The sequence below is a fragment of the Hermetia illucens genome, chromosome 7, assembly GCF_905115235.1.
Source record: "Hermetia illucens chromosome 7, iHerIll2.2.curated.20191125, whole genome shotgun sequence".
In the NCBI taxonomy this organism is placed as follows: domain Eukaryota; kingdom Metazoa; phylum Arthropoda; class Insecta; order Diptera; family Stratiomyidae; genus Hermetia; species Hermetia illucens.
In genome coordinates, this window is record NC_051855.1 from 9,133,083 (window position 1) to 9,139,082 (window position 6,000).

Genomic DNA, 6,000 nt, shown 5'->3' on the forward strand with positions numbered 1-6,000 from the left:
TGGAAAGTACTAAACGAGAAATTAACGTCTAAATCCTCGAAAAATGATTTTTCAGCTTTTCCCCATTTTCGTCATCAAAAAATCAAAGGCTATAACCTTGCTTTTTTACGTTGATACCCTAAAATTTCAAAATCGAAATTTGGGTTTTTTTTTTCATTATTTGGAAAGTACTAAACGAGAAATTAACGTCTAAATCCTCGAAAAATGATTTTTCAGCTTTTCCCCATTTTCGTCATCAAAAAATCAAAGGCTATAACCTTGCTTTTTTACGTTGATACCCTAAAATTTCAAAATCGAAATTTGGGTTTTTTTTTCATTATTTGGAACGTACTAAACGAGAAATTAACATCTAAATCCTCGAAAAATGATTTTTCAGCTTTTACCCATTTTCGTCATCAAAAAATCAAAGGCTATACACTTGCTTTTTGACTCTGATACCCTAAAATTTCAAAATCGAAAATTGGGTTTTTTTTTTCATTATTTGGAAAGTACTAAACGAGAAATTAACGTCTAAATCCTCGAAAAATGATTTTTCAGCTTTTACCCATTTTCGTCATCAAAAAATCAAAGGCTATACACTTGCTTTTTGACTCTGATACCCTAAAATTTCAAAATCGAAAATTGGGTTTTTTTTTCATTATTTGGAAAGTACTAAATATATATACATAATAAAATAAAATTGTAGTTTGGAGTAAGCTACTGGTCTATCAATTTTAGACTTAACTACAAACAGAACATTTTAACATTCTCCACTTTTTCTCTATTACTAATAAGTTCGTCGTCACATAATCCCCCTTCTACTGAGGATATTATCGCTCCCGAATTCAAACTTATCTTCCAGAAATACACGTAATGCGTGGCCATTTAGATTTTGTGATATTTTTGTTTCAAATCAACGAAAAAAGAACGAAAACAATATTTGGAAATTCAAATAAAAAACAAATAAATATTTGGTGTCGTGGGTCCATTTAGAGCCCAAGCTACTTGTACTTTTGTTTCTAGCAGAATAACCGCTCTACGCTCGGTAACAACGCAGCACGTGACTTACTGAGATTACTTAGATGAGAGGTTCCTATTCGGTGGAGGAAATTTACTATACGCATCTTTCTTCAACAGAATGTTTCCCCAATAAAAGAGAAAAATTCTTCCAGATGAATGCCCAAAGGTGGTTTCATTTGGATAAGATTTACTCAGAATAAAATGTTGATCAAACACATTAGAGAGATAATAGGTTGATGCTACTTTCAAGGGTGATTCTCTCTATCAAATTACTAAAGGTGTAGCTCCGATGGGTCCTAATATAATAGAAAATAAATCCCATCGACCTGTTGCCCATCAGCTGAGCTGCGTCGTCAGTCGGTACAATCCTTTGAGTGCTGGTCGCCGGGATCATCCGGAATAAATCAGGCGAACTACAAAATTTAGGGGAACTTCTTTCTAATCAGAAGCCATTTGTAACCGTGACGTTCGAACCAAAAATATGTATATTCAAGCTATGGCTCCAAAAACATTCTGACAAACTGCTATTTTTAAGTCAAACAAACTTACCCCAAAGTATTTTTCAAACAGAGAACCTGAACGCGGATTCGGTGAAGACAAGGTCCTGAACAAGCAATCTACGTGTTCGTCGCATAAATTAACTACGTTTGAACATAGTGTCGTCCTCCTTTGTACCCTTTATTCTTATCCTTAGGTTTAGAACTTAGTAATTTAGTGACTAATTTCGCGCAGTATCTAATTATTCCCGGAAAAGTTATTATATCCGCGCACTTTAAACGGGGTGAGAGCACTGCGACCCGATTGCACACGCGATTGAACTTTATTTTTAATGGACCACTTAGCCGACTAGCGAAATAATATTGCTCCTACGGAGCCCGACCAAACGTCATCAGCACTAACACGGGATCCAAACCATCAATCGAAGGCTAACGCAACAATACTCCCGAAAGGCAAACAAACAAACTTGTTTAGTGCAATTTTGCAGTCACCAGAACAAGAGAACTATTGTGCACTATACGAACAACAAAGCCAGATTTTCAACCGCTCGTCACCGCGTAACGAGAAATCATATAAAATCCCCGAAAAAACATTCACCGCGAGCGTGAAACAAATCGACATTCACCGTGTTACGTTTTTCATTCACCACTTTTATGCTACTGTCAAGGGAACTGTCAAATTGACATCAACGACGAAGACATCAGCAGACAAGGGTTGTCAAAAGCTAAATTCGACAGTCTCTTGGTGGCATAGCGGACATAATAGGGGCTAAGTCAAACGCGGCCATTCATGATAAAGAAGAAATCTGCCACATTGGAGAATTGTAGACATCAAGTCGATACGCTCTGGTATCAACCTTGACTTAGCAAAAACCTGTAGTTTCCTATAAAATTCTAGATGGGGAAGCCCCATAGTCATATGCACGCGTACGTGGCTCAACGTCTACCATAAAATAGAGATTTTATAGGAATTGGATACGTTTATAGGGTAGAATTCGTTTGCAAAGTAATAGATTTCAGATTTATTTATTGAGCAAAGAAAAGAAATACACGCGCGGTACAAAAGGAATAATCACTTAAAAGCTCAAGCGTGACTTATTAAGTATGTAACGCTAACCAACGGAAATATCCGGCCTAGCCGGTTACATGTTATTAAGTGAAAAGGTGGTGCACGTCAATGCTCATGCTTAAACCTAAGAATAATTTATAACTTACAACTAAACAAACATAACACAAAATAGTACTCCGTACTGGAAAACGGAAAAAAGGGAGTTTTTAGGCACCGGTGGACAGAATTGATCTACGGAATTCGAGTAAACCGCAGTCCTTTCTCAATGGCGGTAGCATTCTGAGAAAGGGCTACCTTTTACTCGATTTGGACCTGTGCAAGGACAGTGACCCAAGGTGGGAGGGATGAAAGGACTGTAGGATTGCAGGGCATGTATTGTGGAGCCTAATTGGTAGAAGGAGGGACATTAATTTAGGGAAGAAGTTAATGCTTGCAGGCATTACATATTGTACAGGTTAATTACTGTCTATTGTCTTAATCTGGACTAAGTAAAGAAAAATAATAAAAGGTGACCTACACCTGCGCGGGGATTGACTGCCAGAACATTGGACTTACGCGTTTAGCCTCTGTGAAAGTCCCGGGAGGAGCTTTGATGAAAGGAGGGGATGAAGGAGGGAAAGGAGACGTGATGGTTGAGACGATAATTACTGTCTGAGAGGATAGCCAGTCCTGACACGTAGTACCTTTGCTCGCGTAACAATGCATTGCGCTTAGCGAGATCTTGAACATGTGCGGAATTATGGGGCAAACCCCGGAAAGGTCGTACAGGCGGGAGTTCTTGTGAAATTTTAGGTTTGGCCTTGCATTTCCTGAGTATCGTCCTTTCAAAGCGTTGGAGGGCTTCTGCTACGTTCGATGACATGGTAGCCCATGCTGGGAAACCCTAGGTGAGGATTGGACGAATAAGAGTTTTGTATAAAAGGGTTTTGGTGGCAGGGAACAGGGCCCGGGATGAGAGGAGGTTTTTTAAGGGAGCTGAGGTTGGCAACAGCGGATCTGACGTGAGGGTCGGATTTGAGTTTGTTGTTGAGGGAGATTCCCAGGTATTTAATGTTTGATTTCGGCTTGAGAGTGTGGTTAGCAATGCTTAAATGCAGGTTTTTGTTTTCTGACACTGTGCTCCACTTCCCACTGGGGTTTCTGAAGCAAATAACCTCAGAATTAAGGGAATTAACGGTAACGTGTTTACACAAAACCTTAAAAAGGGCTAAGGAGAATTAGATTCTTCTTGAATGGAATTTTAATATTTCACTCGAATGTCAATTATTCTCGTTAATTATGACGTCAGCATCTTATTTGTATGGCTTAGAATGCTGTTAATTAGCACGAAATTGATAAGTTTCAACTGTTATAACTTTCCCACTAATAGTTGGATTTTCATGAAAGTTGGCATGGGTATGCACGAGGCTGTCATCTATGTCGGTGCACTTAGTACACTTAGGATAACTTTAAGGGGAGTTTTTTAGTCAATTTCTAAAGGTTGATAATATACTATTAGTAAATTTTTTGAGCAGATACCGGAATGGAACAGTTCTCGAAGATTAGATTTCACATAAGTGTTTTACACAAAACCTTAAAAAGGGCTGCAGATAAGTAGATTCTTCATAAATGCAACTTCAATATTTCACGCGAATGTTAATTATTCCGGGTAATTATGACGTCAGCGTCTTATGGCATGGCATGGCTTTGGAAGCAGTAAATTCGCGCGAAATTGCTAAATTTGAACTGGTATAACTTTGGCGTTAATTGCCAGTTTTCCACGAAATTTAGCACATATATACGAAATATTGTCTTCTATGCTGGTACAAAATTCGGAAGTCATAGGATGAATTTAAGGGGGATTTTTCAGTAAATTTCTAAAAAGTAGTTATATATTATTAGTAAGTTTATTTGAGCAGATATCGGAATGGGACATATTTTGAGGCCTAGATTTCGTGTAGGCGCACCACCCTGATTTTTTTCGGATTTTTAGGTTGGGTAGTTTCCGAAAATGAGTCCTGTCTCACTTCAAGTGCGTACATTTTGACTCCTTACTCACGCACTTTGCAATTTATGCCAAAACTAATGTCAATTTCGAAAAGTACAAATCGGGACCTTTCATTTGAATCTCCCCTTCGCATGTATGAGGAGCCCCTCTTTAAACTCCACCTAAATTTATGCCACTCGCTGTATGCGTGGGATTTCATAGTTTCCATCTGTCCACCGAATTTCGTTCGGATCGGTTTAGCCGTTTTGGAGAAAAATCCGTGTGACAGACAGACATTGAATCATTGAGGTTTTGTTTTACACAAAATTTCTTATTTGTCATACAAATCCTACACTAAATAAACTAAAATTTAGTAAAAGATATTATTCCATTGAAATTTCCAACCACAAAAAAAAAAAAAAATACTGAAAAAGTTACCCCAACATATCTACACTACATTAAGCACTGATAAAGGGAGCCGCTGACCTCGAAAAAATCGATATATTCGAAGTAAAACGGTGATTATCGAATCATTTGCTCTAAAAATAATTATTTGCCATCAAAACCGGACGAATGAAGAAGTTCGTTAACTATAAATTACCACCAACACTAAGTACATTACGCAATATTATCCTTAAAATATCCACAAAAATTAAGGATTTCATCACACGCTCTCCGAATGCAACGAAGCAGGTTTAATACAATTTCACAATTAACTTACTCACATGAAAAACTATACTCGTCACTAGGAAATTTACTTTCAAATATATTTTAAGAAACAAAACAAGAATCGAACTTACCGGCCCGAAGTCATGTAATATAATAATATCGCACTGTCCTGAATTTTCACCCTCGAATCATACGTTTCCTTTCGTACATAACCGTCCTAAATACAAAAATAATTCAACGATACTAGAATCTCTTTAATTTTTCTCCGTAGATTATCATTAACAATAGAAAATTTGAAGCACAGGAACTATTATATTTCTTGTCTACTTCAATTGAAAGTGTAATCGCATTTTTTTTGGCAATAATCTCATCTTCACAACGAGGTGAATAATTTTATTGCCTAATCTGAGTTGTCTTAATAGAATAATTAAAATGGTGCTATCAACAAATGCGTGATGAAAACGTAAGCCCTATCACGAATTGATATCATCAATTAATCTACAAACATGAAGCACGTAGTGCTGATAATTAGAGCAAATGAGATATGTCGATCGTAGATATCATATTAGACTGTGACGGTTTTGTAGTGCACCCCTGGGAAATACCTGTAGTGCATTACAGGTCGAACATGGTCGAATATTTAAATATACAGCTGCGAAAAAATAATAGCAGTCAGTGTTAGACGGTAATTCATATGATTGCAAACCTGACTTGGAATTCAGCTTCCATTACTTTTCATTTTCAAATAACAGAAAAACTATCCAGTAGTGGTAGAGGGGAAGGTTTAAATTTGGCCCCTG

At 37.3% G+C, this 6,000-nt stretch overlaps 1 protein-coding gene across 3 annotated transcripts in view; it reads right to left on the reverse strand.

Annotated features, from left to right (window-relative positions):
• The window catches only part of LOC119660835 (GDT1-like protein 4), a 50,153-nt gene extending 44,539 nt beyond the window's left edge, over positions 1 to 5,614 (reverse strand). Inside the window, exons 1-2 of one of the 3 annotated variants that reach the window (XM_038069706.1) lie at positions 5,484 to 5,614; positions 5,332 to 5,417 (exon numbers count right to left, since the gene is read on the reverse strand). The gene's annotated coding sequence lies outside the window, so the exon portion shown is untranslated. Of the gene's footprint in view, positions 1 to 1,548; positions 2,348 to 5,331 lie in introns of those variants that run through there. The other 2 variants (XM_038069705.1, XM_038069704.1) reach the window with 2 other exon arrangements.
• Positions 5,615 to 6,000: the final 386 nt, after the last annotated feature.